The sequence below is a fragment of the Triticum urartu genome, chromosome 6A, assembly GCF_056163025.1.
Source record: "Triticum urartu cultivar PI428250 chromosome 6A, HENAU_Tu73, whole genome shotgun sequence".
Lineage (NCBI taxonomy): Eukaryota > Viridiplantae > Streptophyta > Magnoliopsida > Poales > Poaceae > Triticum > Triticum urartu.
The window spans coordinates 1690697-1710285 of record NC_141878.1 but is presented as its reverse complement, the minus strand read 5'-3'; positions in this window follow the sequence as shown (position 1 = coordinate 1710285).

The following is a 19589-nucleotide window of genomic DNA, read 5'->3' as shown; positions in this document are numbered from 1 at the left end:
CGCTCTTGGCCCATCTGACACAGAACATCGGGACCTTCTCTCCAGCGTAGCTCAGCTCCCAGATCTCCTCGATCCTTCCGTAGTATCTGTCCTTGTCGTTACCGGTGTAGGATTCCATCGTTACCCCGGAGTTCTGATAACCATCGCTCTTCATGTCCTTGGCCTCGGTGTAGAATGTGTACCGGTTGATATCGTACGCCTCATAGGTCATCAGGTTGTGCTCGGCGCCCTGTGACAAGGCGAATATGAGTTGTTCTTCCGCGGAAGAATGCTCATGTAAAGGGTACGACAGAAGCTTCTGCTTGAACCAATGAGTGAAACATGAGTTGTGCTCTTTGAGTATATCTCCGTCCGTCCTCTGTTGGCCTCGGTCATTGTACGTCTTCTTAATAAAGGTTTTGTGTTGTACCACCCAAGGATCGACCACGTCTATGTGTTGTAGCGCGACTAGGTTTGCTCTTTCAAAGTCGGCGAGTCGACCCTCGAAGTCGACATGCATTTCGCGACGACCCTCACGGTGACCCAATCCAGCGACCCTGTCGAGGTGCCTGTTGACGGGCAGGCCAACGGGGTTCTTGATGCCTAGATAATTCGTGTAGTAGGAGATGCACTCTTCGGTCAGAAAGCCCCTGGCTATGCTTCCCTCTGGACGTGACATGTTGCGAACGTATCCTTTGATGACACCATTCATCCTTTCGAACGGCATCATGCTGTGCAGGAACGTCGGCCCGAGTTGGATGATATCGTCCATGATATGGACCAACAGATGCACCATAACATCGAAGAATGTGGGCGGGAAGTACATCTCAAGCTCGCATAGTATCACCACGATCTCTTCCTGTAGCCTTCTGAGTTGCCTCACGCCAACAGACTTCCGAGAGATGACGTCGAAAAAGTTGCATAGGCCAAATAGGGTTTCACGGACGTGCGCGTCCATGATCCCACGGATTGCAACTGGAAGTATATGCGTCATCAGCACGTGACAGTCGTGAGACTTCATCCCGCTGAACTTCAGCTTCGCTGGGTCTAGGTATCTACTTATCTTCCCCGCGTAACCGTAAGGAAGTTTTACTCCTACGAGGCAGGTGAAAAAATGCTCGATCTCCTCCTGACTTAGAGTGAAGCACGCGGGAGGGTAGTCATTTCTGGTCTTCTTGGCCTTCTTGCCTTTGCGACCACTTTCCGTGTCCTGCTTCGCCTCATCATCATCATCATCATCATGATCATCATATATAGCGTGAAGCTCCTGCCTGATGCCCATTGATTTCAAGTCTGCCCTTGCTTTCGGCCCATCTTTGGTCCTCTCTGGCATGTTGAGCAGGGTACCAAGCAGACTCTCGCACACGTTCTTCGTGATATGCATGACATCAAGGCTGTGAGGCACACGGTGGATCTTCCAGTACGGCAAGTCCCAGAAAACAGACCTCGTTTTCCATACCTTCAGCAGCGGCTCTGGCACCTTTCGCTTCTTTCCCGGCTCTGGCGCCTTTTGCTTCTTTCCCAGCAGTGGGCAGTCTTTCCAATTTTTCAACAGCTCGTCTATTTCCTCGCCGCTTCTCATACGCGGGCGTCCTCGGGGTTCGGTTTCACCATTGAACAGATCCTTGCATTTTCTCCACGGTTCATCGTCGCGAAGCCACCTTCGATGTCCCATGAACACGGTTTTCGAAGACCCGGGATCTCTATCTAGCTGGCGATACGTTGTGTCATCCATGCACCTGACGCATCCAGAAAATTCGTGGACCACCTGCCCCGCGACATATCCGTAACCGAGATAGTCGTGCACCGTCATGAGCAGCGTCGCTCTCATAGGGAAATATTCTTTCTCTGCAGCGTCCCACGTATTGGCTGGCGTTTTCCACAGCGTGTCAAGCTCCTCTTTCAGCAGCCCCAGATAGAGATTGATGTCGTTCCCTGGTTGTTTCGGTCCTTCAATTAGCATACTCATGTGAATGTACTTCCTCTTCATGCACAACCAGGGGGGAAGGTTGTACATCCACACAAACACAGGCCAGGTGCCATGTGTGCTTCTCTGGCTGCCAAACGGATTGACTCCATCGGTGCTTGCGCCCAGCACGATGTTCCTTGGATCGTTCCCAAATTCTGGGTCTTCGAAGTTCAACGCTTGCCACTGGCTCGCATCCTTAGGGTGACTAAGCATCTTGTCTTTTTTATCTATCTCCGGATCATTTGCCTCATCTTCTCGCTTCTTCTCCTCCCTATCCGTGTGCCAACGCAGGAGCTTTGCTACCTTAGGGTCCGCAAAATACCGCTGCAGACGAGGAGTGATCGGAAAGTACCACACCACTTTTCGAGGAGCTATCTTCCTCTTCTTGTATCGAGTGACGCCGCACACCGGACATATGGTAGACTCTGCGTGCTCGTCCCGATTAATGATGCAATTGTTCATGCACACATGGTATTTCACGTGCGGTAAATCCAGAGGACACACGATTTTCTTCGCCTCCTCCAAACTGGTCGGGCACTTGTTCCCCTCGGGAAGACGTTCGTGCCAGAATGACATGTTCTCGTCGAAGCATGCGTCGGTCATTTTGTGTTTTACCTTCATCTCCAGAGCCATGAGCGTTACTTTCAGGCGGGTATCCTCGGGCCTGCATCCTTCATACAATGGAGTAACCGCGTCTAACTCAAGTTGATCCATCTTGGCTTTCTCTCGGGCGGCAGCTCTTGCGTTATCCGTCTGCTTGAGAAGCAGCTCTTGAATATGAGGGCCCTGCACCCAGCCCATCGATGGTCCGGCGTTGTCTGCTCCGCCGGCATCATCATCTTCATGATCATGCCCGTCGTCTGCTCCGACATCTTCCTCATCATCATGTCCTGCATCTTCTACATGATGACTGTGTACAGCATCACCGTCGTGATCATCTCCTGGGGATTCTTCATCTTCTCGCCCGCCCGAGCCGCGGTGGTTGTCTTGCTGCCCTTCCTCATTTCTTGCCCGGCCCCCATGGACGACTTCGTAGTCATCTTCATCACCTTGCCACCGATAGCCATCCATGAAACCACGCAAGAGCAGGTGGTCCCGCACCTGCCCGGATTCCGGGTCCGCAATAAGGCTCTTCAGCTTGCATCTTCGACATGGACATCTTATCTCCGTCTCGTTCTTTTGAAGCATCTCGGCCTTCGCAGACCTCAAAAACCTATTCACGATGCCTTCGGTCATCATGCGGACCATGGTCGCCTGCGGGGTAGAGCAAAACGATATTTTAGAACCAAGAAAAAATTTGGCATGACTTTCCCTAAAAATAGGACCAAAAAGAATGCATAATGCCAAAATTCTCGCCGAAACGGAAATGAATCAACATTCCGGCAAAATATTGGCAACTATCGTATTTCAAATACCGGTACACCTCCAAACACAAACACATATGCAACACCACAAACATATGCAACACCACGAACATACATAGATCTAGTTAGGCCATAAAAAGTGCATGTGCACATTGTTGTAGGGAGAACAACATAAATATAGCTTCCCCCCTTACTTAACTATCAAAACAAGGTAATTTAACCACTTAAATTGAATGAATCTATGGTGGAAATGAGGTGAAAAAGAGGAGGCACCCGAGACAAGGAGGAGGTGGAGAGAATGGAGTGGGGAGAAAGTGAGTGTGGGTAGGAGAGGCTGTCCAAAATATCTTGTTGCTGCCCACTTACTAATGGCGCACCAACTCTAAATGCGCCATTAGTAATCCAGGTTACTAATGGCGCACCTTCTGGTGGTGCGCCATTAGTAGTTTTGCAAAAAAAACATACTAATGGCGCACTACCCCAAAGTGCGCCATTACTAGTTTAAACTAGTAATGGCGCACGGTGGAACAGTGCGCCATTAGTAGTTTTGCAAAAAAAGGAATAAAAAATATAATAAAAAAAACAACATTAGTGGCGCACTTTTCGGCGGGTGCGCCATTACTAGTTACAACTAGTAATGGCGCACTGTGTCTGGATGCGCCATTAGTATGTTTGGACAGGCGCACTAGTTAAAAAAAATTGATACTAATGGCGCACCCTGGGACAGGTGCGCCATTAGTAGTTTCAACTCTAATGGCGTATCAGAAGGTGGTGCGCCATTAGTATGTACTAATGGCGCACCGCTTGTCTGGTGCGCCATTAGTGTCAATCCCATCTATAGCCCTTTTTCTAGTAGTGTCATGATGATGCTATATTTTATCTATCTAGAATGAAAGACAGACTGAAGGGCGTGCTTACACATTTGAAGGTGCATTAAAATGTGCAACAGCAAGGTTTGCCCACCTTCTTGGAAGAGGGCCTCTTGTTGGATAATGTGCTATTGAAGCTGGACTATATAAAGTGCTACGTGACTGAAGTAAAGCCTGGATTCAATGAATTTTCCCTGGAGAATGTCCTAGGAGACTTTGATCAACATAGGACCTTGGGAGAAACACTTTTACATCACATCCAGTGGCCACGAAAGGGAATATACTTCATGGATGAGGTCCGTGAATCCCCGCAAAGAGCAACCAATGTAGCCCCTCAACCGGTGACACTCTCCTTGCCACAACAGTTCTCATGTGCATCCCACAAGGAACCTAATATTCGTAATCCGATGGCTGATGCATCAACCTGTGATCAGACCGCTCGACTTTGTGCCGTACAGGCCATGTCATCATCCGCCCAGAGCAGCCGTTGGCAAGGCCTACAACTGATGAAGACACACCACCCGTTCAGATGCCGGCCGCTGAAGCAGCGGGGGGGGGGGGGGGGGGAATCAGCTGCACCACATGCTCAACAGACCAACCTGGTGGAACGGACTGCTAAGCAGTCTGATGCTTCGAAACCGCCTCCTAAGCAATGTGTAGGTCCAAAACCAACTGCTCATCAGTCCGTCGGTCCGAAGCCGCATGATCAGCATACCAATCCGTCAGCATTGCCTACTCAGCAAACCAACGCGTTGCCACGGCCTCCTCAGCACACTGAGAAGTTGGCACCACCTACATAGAAATCCGACATAGCTTCAACGCATGGTCAGCAGTGTGATGCCTCTGCTCCTCCAACCCAGCAGTACGTCACAGCAGCACCGTTAGCTCAGCAGTCCGGCATAGATAAACCGTCTGCTAACAGTCTGATGAAGCTTTACCATCTGCTCGGAAGTCTGCCTTTTAGCCAACCAGACCTTGGAGCAGAAGGGCTTCAAGTACCAAGAAGGAAGTGGGCAAAAAAGGCTACACTCGTGAGGAAGCGCGCCCCGAGAGCGAAGAGGAAAGAGAATGATTTCCTCTTACTTAAAGCACTCATCGCCCAGAACCAAATTAACAATAAGTTGTTCGAATCGGATAGTAATATTATTTCTGACGGCATGGATGGTGAAGAAATAGCTTTAGTGCTTGCTAAAAATAAATCAGACGTATTGGAAGCACGCATTTACGTCCATGGCCAGCCATTTCTTGTTGGCGAGTACTTTGATGAGTGTGGCTCTAGTTGCCGCGAGTTACATAAATATTGCATAGATCAAATGTTAGCAGGCCATCATGTTCTGCTAGTCTGCTACAACAGAGATCATTTCCGACACGATGCTGATTCCATCAGTGTGACTTTCACGGACTTACATCTCTTCTTCAATTTCGACGAGCTTGATGCCACTGTTGTTAGATGCCTGATTTTGTAAGTACTTAATAAACTCTAATCAACTTCTTCATACAATGCTATAAAAGATCAACAGCTAACTGCATTTTATTCCCCTCAGGGAATTGGATGTGCAGAGAAGAAAGAGGGAGAGTGTGTCTTTCATATATCCTGCATTAGCAAATGGCACAACATTACATGGTAAGGATGGACGGGAGTTGGTAATTAACACGGTCACCCGTATCTTCGAAAACACGTCCCATGAAGAATCATTTCTCTAGCCATATCATGAACGGTAAGTCAAAGAAACAATGACACATACACTGATTGTCTCTCAAATTTTGACAAAATTCATAAGTTCATGGCTTTCTTAATATGTGGCAATCACTGGATCTTGATATTGATTGTTCCAAATAAGAACACAATTTACTACATGGATTCTCTCAAAGAGTCAACAAATGCCCAGGATCTGACGCATCTTTAGCAATTCATGGATAGGTATTAAATTCTATGATGTTGAAATTAATTTGCATTTATATATGGTTTAATAATTGATGTTGTCAAAATTCACTGGTAGAAAAAGGGCCTATAGTCCCGGTTCGTAAGGGCCTTTAGTCCCGGTTCCTGAACCGGGACTAAAGTGTCGGTACTAATACCTCCCCCCTTTAGTCCCGGTTCAATCCAGAACCGGGACTAAAGGCCCTCCACGTGGGCAGTGCGCAGAGCCCAGTCAGGAGACCCTTTGGTCCCGGTTGGTGGCACCAACCGGGACCAATAGGCATCCACGCGTCAGCATTTCTGTGGCTGGGTTTTTTTTTGAAAGGGGGGGGGTTGGGGGTTTTGGGGGGTTAATTTAGGTGTTTCATATATTATGTTGGCTAGCTATAATTACTAGAGAGAAGTGTCCTCTCTTATGTCCGTGCTTGGTCGACGCTACGTACTATACATACGTATAGAGAGGACTAGACACGCTGGCTAGCTAGTAAGCAAACGAAGGAAACAGAAGATCGTGATGAACATATATGCATACAGAGAGAAGTGATATCCACCACCTCTCCTTCTCCGAGAGATTGGTCGAACAACAAGTTCTCGTATATCTATCTGACACTACCGGCTACATATATACAGTAATTATCTCTTACAAATATAATCATACAGACTCAGGGTCAACATAGAATTCTCCGTCTTCAGGGATCACGTGGTCAAGAAAGAATGCCGCCAATTCCTCTTGAATTCCTCGCATGCGAGCTGGTGCTAGGAGTTCATCCCGCTTCCGAAACATCTAATTTAAAGAAGGGGGTCAATACATATATATATGAATGAATGAAACTCAACACAAATGATGGTAATAAAATAAAATTGTGAATGTTGTTATTTACGTACTTCATATTGTTCGTCAGTGTAGCACCGCTCACAGGTCGTGTGGCGGATGGACTCGCAAACATAGTATCCACAGAAATCATTCCCTTGTTCCTGCCACAACCACTTTACAAGAAATAGAGGTTAATCAAACTGATAAGCAAGAATGCCAAATGGTATTGATGAAACTAGCGCTTGAATGACTAGTAGATGCGCTTAAAATGCTACTATAGCTAGTACTTACTTTCGGGTGTCTAAATTGCAGCTCCTTCGGCAGTCCCGGAGCTTTTCTGGTGAATTTTCTCCAAACCCTGCTGGACAAAGAAAACAATTACTTGATATATCAGGAAATGAACAAAGTTGCTGATATGGTGGATAATGATCGATTTAATTTACTTCTCGAGTATTTGAGTCATGTCTGCATAGTCCTTGGGATCTTTTCGTCTTGAGTCTAAGACGGTTACTAGTCCCTGCTCAAGCTTAATATGTAGGAGAATATAGTGGAAACTGCACACGCATGCATAACTCATCAATTACATTACTATAACCTTAACTAATATATAAGGGAAACCGAATACGCACAAGACAGTAACACTCACTTGAAGTTGTAAGGAAAGAGTATTATATCTTTGTTTTGATTTATTATCAACGATTCTAGCATGCTGGCCTCGGTTTCTGCGGCATGAAATTTAACCTGAGTTGCATCTATGAGATATGTGTTAATGAACCCAATATCACCGACTTGTCTTTTCTTCAATTCGATGATCTTCAATCTGCATAATATAGTGAGGATGATTATAAATACATGCAATGAAAGAGCTAAGCTATAGAGAGAAATTAATGACAGAAGTAGTACTACTTACAGACAGCAGCAGGTGACAGTTGCTTTATCGAGGGCCAATTGATTGAAAAACTGATAGAACTCCTCAAATGGAACAGGCAACAGATCAATTCCAACGAGGTCATGCTCCTTTTTAACTTTCAAATACAAAGTACTCCTCCCCCCAGAGTCTCTGCAGATTTTCAAGTACCAATCATGAAATCTTCGCATCATCGTTGATAGAGATCTTTCATCTTTGACGAGAGGCTTCCCGTACTCGTATCTTTGTATCTGCACATCCATGGGTTCATAATGTACATCGTCGGGCAGGTAATCTGCAAGATTGCTATAACCGGGCACCATCCTCGGATCATTAGCGACGTTGTGGCTAGGCACCTTAAGAGGGGGGCACGATTGCTTCGCTTGTTCACCGAGCTGGGCAATTTGTTTCCAAGCTCGTCGTTCTTTCAGCCTTTGATCACTGACAGTACTTCCGGACCGCTCCGCTTCGGCAAATTCCTTTCCAATAATGCGGTCATAGTTTCCTTTCGGCGAATCAGACTTCGGTGGTTTTGTCAGGGCAGCCAGAGTGCGCTTCACTTTCACCCGATCTACCTTCTCCTCCGGAGGTGGATGTTTCTTTGCTTTCACCCCTTCAAAGAATTTCTTCACTTCTTCTCGCGCGATCTCGGCGTTCTCCTCCTGGGTCCTCTCGTATGGTAACTTCTCTGGAGTCTTCAGAGAAGGACCGAATCTGTATGTCCTCCCGCCTCTGGTTGTACTGCTAGACGCCGACCGAGCAGACGTAGCGGTTATCTTCTTTACTTGCTTAAGAGGCGAAGGAGAAGGACTACGACGCGCCGGAGCAGCTGGAGCGGCGGCAGGTCTCTTCCGCCCTTGCTGACGAGGCGGAGAAGGAGGAGGCTGGCTGCTCGGGCGAGTCGGCGCAGGCAGAGAAGGAGGCGGAGTGCCGCCGCGCGCCGGAGAAGGAGTCGGCCGAGGGCCCTGATCGTCACTCGCCGGAGGAGGAGGCGGTGGAGGCGGAGTGCCCTGACTCGCCGGAGGAGGAGGAGGCGGTGGCGTCCAGTTCGGAAGGTTGATGAGCTCCTTCCGCCATAGGCATGGAGTCTTCAGAGCAGACCCCAGCCGAGTCTCCCCTTCACCGGTAGGGTGGTCAAGCTGGAGGTCCTCAAATCCCTCCGTTATCTCATCCACCATCACCCTAGCATATCCTTCTGGAATCGGCCGGCAGTGAAAAGTTGCGCCGGGTTCAGTAGGAAAAACAGAGCAAACAGCCGCCTTGACCTTCAAATTCATCCATTGCGTCATAAGGTGGCAATTTTGAGACTCTGTTATAGCATCCACGGGATAGCTGGCAGGAGCCGTCAAGGCATGCTCCGGCTGAAGCAGCTCGGTGGAAGCCACGCTGCTTCTGTGCTGAGATGGCGGGGTAGCTTCGGGGGAGGCTTCGGCAGTATGTTTGCTGCAATTTGCTTCTCGTTCCTCTATCGCTTGTACCCTTGCGTGCAGCGCCTGCAGTTCGGTCTGCTGCACTTTTTTCCTCCTCTCATGGGATTTGTAACCGCCTACGTCCGGAAACCCAACCTTCCACGGAACGGAGCCTGGCGTGCCTCGTGTCCGTCCAGGGTGCTCAGGATTCCCGAGGGCCATTGTGAGCTCATCGTGCTCTCTGTCTGCAAAGAACGTCCCTTCCTGCGCTGCTTGGATATACTGCTTAAGCTTACTGACTGGTATGTCCATTTGTTCGTTCGTCCAAATGCACTTCCCTGTTTCAGGGTCCAAGGTTCCGCCAGCCCCGAAGAACCAAGTCCGACGACGGTCTGGCCAGTTAATTGTCTCTGGTTCGATCCCTTTATGAACCAGATCATTCTCAGTCTTGGACCACTTAGGCCGGGCTACGAGGTAGCCACCTGACCCGTGCGATGGTGAAGCTTCTTCTTCGCAGCATTTTGCTTGTTTGTCGCCGACATCTCCTTACTCTTTTCCGATGTCTTGTGGGCCACAAATGCGGGCCAGTGATCTCTGATATTCTCATATCTGCCCTTAAATTCTGGTGTCTCATTATTTTCGACAAACTTATTCAGCTCTTTCTTCCACCTCCTGAATAGTTCTGCCATCCTCTTCAGAGCAAAAGACTTGATTAATTTCTCTTTAACTGGGTTCTCTGGATTATCCTCGGGCGGTAGGGTGAAATTTGACTTCAGCTCAGTCCAAAGATCATTTTTCTGCATATCATTGACATAAGAGACCTCAGGGTCTTCTGTAGCCGGCTTAAACCATTGCTGGATGCTTATCGGGATCTTGTCCCTAACCAGAACCCCGCACTGAGCAACAAATGCGCTCTTTGTCCGGAGGGGTTCAATAGGTTGGCCGTCGGGCGCGATTGCTATGATCTCAAACTTTTCATCCGAGCTCAACTTTTTCTTCTGGCCTCGTCTCTTTACCGAAGTTGTGCTCGATCCGGAGGGCTAGAAAAAAGAACAAAGACTTAATTAATATGTGTACATACCAAAACAATGAATGCATCAATCAGCTAGTCAGCATAGGCTTAACTAATATATATACCTGGCCGGACTCGGTTCGGTCACCGGAGCCGTCCTCATGTTCTTCTTCTTGCACCGGCATTAGGTCACCGTAGCCAGCTTGTTCACCCTCTCCTTCCAGACCATCGGTTTCGTTGAGAAACAACGAGATGGCATCACTTCCTTCTGCGATTATGTCCCTCAACAACGCTTCTTTTGTTGCTTCGTCTAGGGCGGTGTCCATAGTTTCTACAAATATTTACAACATGGCAATTATTATTCAAACATGATAGATGGATATATTAGTGCCAAACGTAGAACTAGCTACCTAATCATAGTAAGCTATCGGGAGGGGGTATATATCGACAACGACGACACTACATCTATGTCCCTCGACGACCCTCGTTCCGGATAAAAAAAAGAGGAAGAAGAAGAAAAATAAGAGGTTGCGTAGTGTCAAAGGATTCAACAAAACCATGTCTTCATCATTAGGCGAAAGTAACATGTGCATGATGGTACGAAGCTCTTCAAAGTTGTTCTGGAACGGACTCCCAGATAGGATAATCTGCCTTTTGGTACAAAGTTCAGCAAGAGCCTTCCGAATATCGCTATTTGGAAGGCCTTTGCTGAATTGGTACCAAAAGGCGGATTATTCTATCCGGGACTCCATTCCAAAACAACTTTGCAGAACTTCGTACCGACATGCCCTGGTTACTTCCGGCTAATGATGAAGGCATGGATTTCTTCAATACTTTGACACTAGGAAACCTCTCTCGACCCCTCGGCGATCCTCGACCCCTCGAACCCTCGACGACCCTGGAACCCTCGACCCCTAGACGACCCTCTTCTTCCTCTCATGTTCAAGAGGATCGCCGAGGGGTCGGGAGGTCGCCTAGTGTCAAAGGATTCAACAAAACCATGTCTTCATCATTAGGCGAAAGTAACATGTGCATGATGGTACGAAGCTCTTCAAAGTTGTTCTGGAACGGAGTCCCAGATAGGATAATTCGCTTTTTTGTACAAAGTTCAGCAAGAGCCTTCCGAATATCGCTATTTGGAAGGCCTTTGCTGAATTCGTACCAAAAAGCAGATTATTCTATCCGGGACTCCATTCCAGAATAACTTTGCAGAACTTCGTACAAACATGCCCTGGTTACTTCCGGCTAATGATGAAGGCATGGATTTTCTTCAATACTTTGACACTAGGAAACCTCTCTCTACTTCCGGCTAATAAGAAGAAGAAGAAAAAGAAGAAGAAAAGAAGAAAAAAAAGAGGAGAAGAAGAAAGTAATAGTGGAGAAAAGAGAAAATAGAATATATTCTATTTTCTCTTCTTCTCCACTATTCCTTTCTTCTTCTCCTCTTCTTTTTCTTCTTTTTTCTTCTTCTTATTTATTTCTCCTCTTCTTTTCGGTAGAGGAAACCCTAAATAGCTAGCAAGTATCGTGGGTGTGAGATACATGTGGCCTTCGGTGTCGGACACTACATCCACGTCCCACAAGTGATGTGGGCGTCGAAGCCTGCGCCACTTGTGGGATGTGGGTGTAGTGTCCGACACCGACGGTACATGTATCTCACACCGACGATACTTTCTATTTAGGGTTTCTCCTCTACCGCTCCCCGATAAAATAAAGAGGAAGAAGAAGAAGAAAAAAGAAGAAAAGAAAGAATAGAGGAGAAGACTTCCTCTTCTTCCTCTCCTCTTCTTCTCCCTCTTCTTCCCCTTCTTCCCCTTCTTCCTCGCCTCTCTCATGAATGTCCGACGTTCTCGACCCCCCCATGTGTCGAAGAAAAAAAGAAGAAAAAAAAGAAGAGAAGAAGAAAGGAATAGAGGAGAAAAGAGAAATTTTCTCTTCTTCTCCTCTATTCCTTTCTTCTTCTCCTCTTCCTTTTCTTCCTCTCCTCGTCTTCTCCTTCTTCTTCTCCTTCTTTCTCTACTTATTTTCCTTTTCCTTATTTTACTTTTTCCTCTCCAATAACATCATCATATATATGAAAAAATGCATATATGAAAAAAAACATCATCATATATCATCAACAGAAAAAAAACATCATCATATCATCAACAGAAAAAAACATCATCAACATCATCATATCATCAACAGGAAAAAAACATCATAAACATCACCATCTTATTTAGTTCTCTCGACCTCTCCGCTCATGTTGAAATTATCGGGGAGGGGTATATCGACCCCCACCCCCCTCATCATGCATATATAGCTACCACATACATATATACATTGAAAAAAATTACATATATGCAACAAAAACATTAATACACAAATGAACAAAAAAATACATATATGAACAAAAACATGCTGTGAACAAAAACATTAATGTAATAAATCTAATAAGAAATTAATCTAATAAAAACATGCTTTGAGTCGGATGGGCGCGGCGGCTCACAGCGGGGGCTCTGGCGATGGCGACGGCGGGGGAGGCAGGGGGGATGATGGCGACGGCGTCGGCGGGCGGGGGCGGGCCGCGGGAAGGGGCTAGGGCGCGGGGCAGGGGACGGCGCGGCGACGACGTGGTCGGCGGCAGGGGCGGCGCGGCGACGGCACCGGAGGCAGGGGCGGCGCGGCGACGGCGTCGAGGGTAGGGGCGGCGCAGCGACGGCGTCGGGGGTAGGGGCGGTGCGGCGACGGCGTCGGAGGCAGGGGCGATGATGGTGACGGCGACGAGGAGCAGCGCTGGGGCGTCGGGCACGAACTGACGGTGAAGTTGTAAAATTTTCCCAAGTCCAGCTTATATACCAAAAGCATTGGTCCCGGTTGGTGCTACGACCCGGGACTAATGCACCCCTTTAGTCCCGGTTGGTGCCACCAACCGGGACCAAAGGCCAATTTTCGGCAGCCCAAAGGGCGGGAAGCGGCGGCCTTTGGTCCCGGTTGGTGGCACCAACCGGGACTAAAGGGGGGAATTTGTCCCGGTTGGTGCCACGAACCGGGACCAATGCCCCCTTTAGTCCCGGTTGGTGCCACCAACCGGAACCAATACCCTTGTGCTGCCCCGCGCCCATAAGTTTAGTCCCACATCGCTAGTTGAGAGGGCTCGGGAGTGGTTTATAAGCGCTACTGCGCCCACCCTCCCGAGCTCCTCTCAACTGCAGGCTTTCGGGCCTAATCTGTCACTGGTTTGCCTGTGGGCCTATTGGGACTTCTGCGGGCCTGAATCCTGGGCCATGTAGGGTTTCTAGTCGTATTCAGGCCGTGGAGGCCCGGTAGGTGGCATTTCTTTTTGGTTTTTTCTATTTTATTTCTATATTTTTTTGGTTTTTTATTTTTTTTATTTCTACTTAAAACTAAATACTTACAGTTTTTTAGTGATTTCTTTTTGCTTTTAGGTCACAAAAATTATAAACTTTCTGTTAGTGCCATTAGTTTTAAATTTTAAATAGTTTAAATTTGAATTTTTAAAAATTTGTGTGATTCACTAGTTTATGAATAACTTTACTATAAAATTAGAATTTTTTTTCTATTTATTTTTTATTTCTACTTAAAACGAAATACTTACAGTTTTTTAGTGATTTCTTTTTGCTTTTAGGTCACAAAAATTATAAACTTTCTGTTAGTGCCATTAGTTTTAAATTTTAAATAGTTTAAATTTGAATTTTTAAAAATTTGTGTGAATCACTAGTTTATGAATAACTTTACTATAAAATTAGAATTTTTTTCTATTTATTTTTTATTTCTACTTAAAACTAAATACTTACAGTTTTTTAGTGATTTCTTTTTGCTTTTAGGTCACAAAAATTATAAACTTTCTGTTAGTGCCATTAGTTTTAAATTTTAAATAGTTTCAATTTGAATTTTTAAAAATTTGTGTGAATCACTAGTTTATGAATAACTTTACTATAAAATTAGAATTATTTTCTATTTATTTTTTATTTCTACTTAAAACTATTTTTGTAGTTCATTCTGTTTGCTATTAGTTCATTCTTTGAGCTAAATGACTCTGAAATTGGAAAGCATTTCAAAATGAACTCTGAAAAGGTTGAAAGTTGGCATGGTCTCATCATTTCACCCACATAGCATGTTCCAAAAAGTAGAGAGGGTTACGACAAAAACTTGATGCACTTCGTGTACAAAATGGACAATCACTTGCAAAGTATCAAAGTTTCAAACCATAAGACATGAAAGCATTTCAAATGAACTCTGAAAAAGTTGAAAGTTGGGATGGTATCATAATTTCACCCACATAGCATTTGCTTATTGCGGGAGAAAGTCTTCACTTTTTCTTCGCTTGTGTCATTTTCTTATTGCGCCGTAACCATGGATAATCTTCATTTTTTCTCAGGATGCTTGGGTCAGCCTTGACATTGAAGGGAGGAATTTCATGAAACTTTTCATAATCTTCAGACATGTCTGTCTTGCCATCCACTCCCAGGATGTCCCTTTTTCCTGAAAGAACTATGTGGCGCTTTGGCTCATCGTATGATGTATTCGCTTCCTTATCTTTCCTTTTTCTCGGTTTGGTAGACATGTCCTTCACATAGATAACCTGTGCCACATCATTGGCTAGGACGAACGGTTCGTCAGTGTACCCAAGATTTTTCAGATCCACTGTTGTCATTCCGTACTGTGGGTCTACCTGTACCCCGCCGCTTAACAGATTGACCCATTTGCACTTAAACAAAGGGACCTTAAAATCAGGTCCGTAGTCAAGTTCCCATATGTCCACTATGTAACCATAATATGTGTCCTTTCCGCTCTCGGTTGCTGCATCAAAGCGGACACCGCTGTTTTGGTTGGTGCTCTTTTGATCTTGGGCGATCGTGTAAAATGTATTCCCATTTATCTCGTATCCTTTGTAAGTCAATACAGTCAAAGATGGTCCCCTGGACAACAAGTAGAACTCATCACAAACAGTGTTGTCACCTCTGAGACGTGTTTCCAACCAACTGCTGAAAGTCCTGATGTGTTCACATGTAATCCAGTCGTCGCACTGCTCCGGGTGTTTGGAGCGCAGACTGTTCTTGTGTTCATCGACATACGGGGTCACCAAGGTAGAGTTCTGTAGAACTGTGTAGTGTGCTTGAGACCAAGAATATCTGTCCCTGCATATTATTGAGTCTCTTCCTAGAGTGCCTTTTCCAGTCAGTCTCCCCTCATACCGCGATTTAGGGAGACCTATCTTTTTAAGGCCAGGAATGAAGTCAACACAAAACCCGATAACATCCTCTGTTTGATGGCCCATGGAGATGCTTCCTTCTGGCCTAGCGCGGTTACGTACATATTTCTTTAGGACTCCCATGAACCTCTCAAAAGGGAACATATTGTGTAGAAATACGGGCCCCAGGATGACAATCTCGTCGACTAGATGAACTAGGACGTGCGTCATGATATTGAAGAAGGATGGTGGGAACACCAGCTCGAAACTGACAAGACATTGCGCCACATCACTCCTTAGCCTTGGTACGATTTCTGGATCGATCACCTTCTGAGAGATTGCATTGAGGAATGCACATATCTTCACAATGGCTAATCGAACGTTTTCCGGTAGAAGCCCCCTCAATGCAACCGGAAGCAGTTGTGTCATAATCACGTGGCAGTCATGAGACTTTAGGTTCTGAAACTTTTTCTCTGGCATATTTATTATTCCCTTTATATTCGACGAGAAGCCAGTCGTGACCTTCATACTGAGCAGGCATTCAAAGAAGATTTCTTTCTCTTCTTTCGTAAGAGCGTAGCTGGCAGGACCTTTATACTGCTTCGGAGGCATGTCGTCTTTTTCGTGCAAACGTTGCAGGTCCTCTCGTGCCTCGGGTGTATCTTTTGTCTTCCCATACACGCCCAAGAAGCCTAGCAGGTTCACGCAAAGGTTCTTCGTCACGTGCATCACGTCGATTGAGGAGCGGACCTCTAGGTCTTTCCAGTAGGGTAGGTCCCAAAATATAGATTTCTTCTTCCACATGGGTGCATGTCCCTCAGCGTCATTCGGAACAGCTACTCCACCGGGACCATTTCCAAAGATTACGTAGTGTAAATCATTGACCATAGCAAGCACGTGAACACCGGTGCGCATGGCGGGCTTCTTCCGGTGATCTGCCTCGCCTTTGAAATGCTTGCCTTTCTTTCAACATTGATGGTTGGTCGGAAGAAATCGACGATGACCCAGGTACACATTCTTCCTGCATTTGTCCAGGTATATACTTTCAGTGTCATCTAAACAGTGCGTGCATGCGTGGTATCCTTTGTTTTTCTATCCTGAAAGGTTACTGAGAGCGGGCCAATCGTTGATGGTCACGAACAGCAACGCCTTAAGGTTAAATTCCTCCTGTCTGTGCTCATCCCACATACGTACACCGTTTCCATTCCACAGCTGTAAAAATTCTTCAACTAATGGCCTTAGGTACACATCAATTTCGTTGCCGGGTTGCTTAGGGCCTTGGATGAGAACTGGCATCATAATGAACTTCCGCTTCATGCACATCCAAGGAGGAAGGTTATACATACATAGAGTCACGGGCCAGGTGCTGTGATTGCTGCTCTGCTCCCCGAAAGGATTAATGCCATCCGCGCTTAAAGCAAACAATACATTCCTTGGGTCCTTTGCAAACTCATCCCAGTACTTTCTCTCGATTTTTCTCCACTGCGACCCGTCAGTGTGTGCTCTCAACTTCCCATCTTTCTTTCGGTTCTCACTGTGCCATCGCCTCAACTTGGCATGCTCTTCGTTTCTGAACAGACGTTTCAACCGTGGTATTATAGGAGCATACCACATCACCTTCGCAGGAACCCTCTTCCTGAGGGGCTCGCCGTCAACATCACCAGGGTCATCTCGTCTGATCTTATACCGCAACGCACCGCATACTGGGCATGCGTTCAGATCCTTGTATGCACCGCGGTAGAGGATGCAGTCATTAGGGCATGCATGTATCTTCTTCACCTCCAATCCTAGATGGCATACGACCTTCTTTGCTACGTATGTACTGTCGGGCAATTCGTTATCGTTTGGAAGCTTATTCTTCAATATTTTCAGTAGCTTCTCAAATCCTTTGTCAGCCACAGCATTCTCTGCCTTCCACTGCAGCAATTCCAGTACGGTACCGAGCTTTGTGTTGCCGTCTTCGCAATTGGGGTATAACCCTTTTTTGTGATCCTCTAACATGCGATCGAACTTCAGCTTCTCCTTTTGACTAATGCATTGCATCCTTGCATCGACAATGACCCGGCGGAGATCATCATCATCGGGCACATCGTCTGGTTCCTCTTGATCTTCAGCAGCTTCACCCGTGGCAGCATCATTGGGCACATCGTCTGGTTCCTCTTGATCTTCACCAGCTCCCCCCGTTGCAGCATCACCGTATTCAGGGGGCACATTGTTGTCATCGTACTCTTCTTCTTCGCCGTCTTCCATCATAACCCCTATTTCTCCGTGCCTCGTCCAAACATTATAGTGTGGCATGAAACCCTTGTAAAGCAGGTGGGAGTGAAGGATTTTCCAGTTAGAGTAAGACCTCATATTCCCACATTCAGTGCATGGACAACACATAAAACCATTCTGCTTGTTTGCCTCAGCCGCATCGAGAAACTCATGCACGCCCTTAATGTACCCGCGGGTGTGTCTGTCATCGTACATCCATTGCCGGTTCATCTGCGTGCATTATATATAATTAAGTGTCCAAATTAATAGAAGTTCATCATCACATTAAAATCAAAGTGCATACATAGTTCTCATCTAACAACATATAGCTCTCCAGAGCATCTAATTAATTAAACCATAGATTGAAACTATGTAAAACATTTCAATGCGAAAACAAATGCGATCATAATCACAACCAAGGTAACAATTGATCCAACGGCATAATGATACCAAGCCACGGTATGAATGGCATATTTTCTAATCTTTCTAATCTTCAAGCGCATTGCATCCATCTTGATCTTGTGATCATCGACGACATCCGCAACATGCAACTCCAATATCATCTTCTCCTCCTCAATTTTTTTTATTTTTTCCTTCAACAAATTGTTTTCTTCTTCAACTAAATTTAACCTCTCGACAATAGGGTCGGTTGGCATTTCCGATTCACATACATCCTAGATAAATAAAATCTATGTCACGTTGGTCGGCATAATTTTCATAAACAATAAATGAACCAATAGTTATGAAGATAATATACATACCAAATCCGAATCATAGACAGGACGAGGGCCGACGGGGGCGAATACCAAAACCATCGCACTATATAAGATGCAATAATAAATGTAAGAAAATGATACAAGTATCTACCTAAACAGACAAGTAAAAATATTTTCCCTTTCAGAAAGAAGATAAGAACAAGAGGCTCACCACGGTGGTGTCGGTGATGAGATCAGCGCGGGTGATCGACGGCGGTGAAGACGGGGACGGGGCGTGACGGACCGCTAAATCTAGACAAATCTCAAGGAAAATGGAGCTTGGAGGTCGAGCTTCCGGAGGAGAAAGTTTAAGTAGTGTGGCTCGGGCATTCCATCGAACACCTCATGTGCATAGGAGGTGAGCTAGAGCACCACAAACCCCTCCCCTCGCCGGCCAGAGAAAAACAGAGCACTGAAGTGCTCTACTCGCTGGCGAGGGTATATATAGGAACCTCATTGGTCCCGGTTTGTGGCAAGAACCGGGACTAAAGGGGAGCCTTTGGTCCCGGTTCATGCCACCAACCGGGACCAATGGTGGTGGGCCAGGAGCGAGGCCCATTGGTCCCGGTTCGTCCCACCAACCGGGACCAAAAGGTCCAGACGAACCGGGACCAATGGCCCACGTGGCCCGGCCGGCCCCCTGGGCTCACGAATCGGGACCAATGCCCACATTAGTCCCGGTTCTACACTGAACCGGGACTAAGGGGCTGAGCCGGCCTGGACCATAGCCCTGTTTTCTACTAGTGATTCATCTTCATTTGAAGTGTGCTCGCATTGTGAAAAGCTAAACCTGGGAACCTGTTTAAGAGGGAACTACCTCTGCAGCACGAGATCGTTTCTCCGGTAACACACTGAAATCGGTTATTTTCGGAAAATTTATTCAATAGTCTGCAAATACATTTTCTTACGCTAGTCGAAAGTTCAAGCTTCTAGACAAACCACTCTCGATTTCTGTCGAAAGAAAAAAAAATACATCTAACACCGGTTAGGTTGTTCCTAACAAGGCAAATGCATGACTAATTCTGTAGAAAAAATGTTAGTGTGCTCAGCAACAAGCAGGCACCAACCTTTGTTGATACTATGTTTGCAGACATATGATCTCCATCTGCAAATCTGCTGATAGTTGTGAAGATGCTCTCG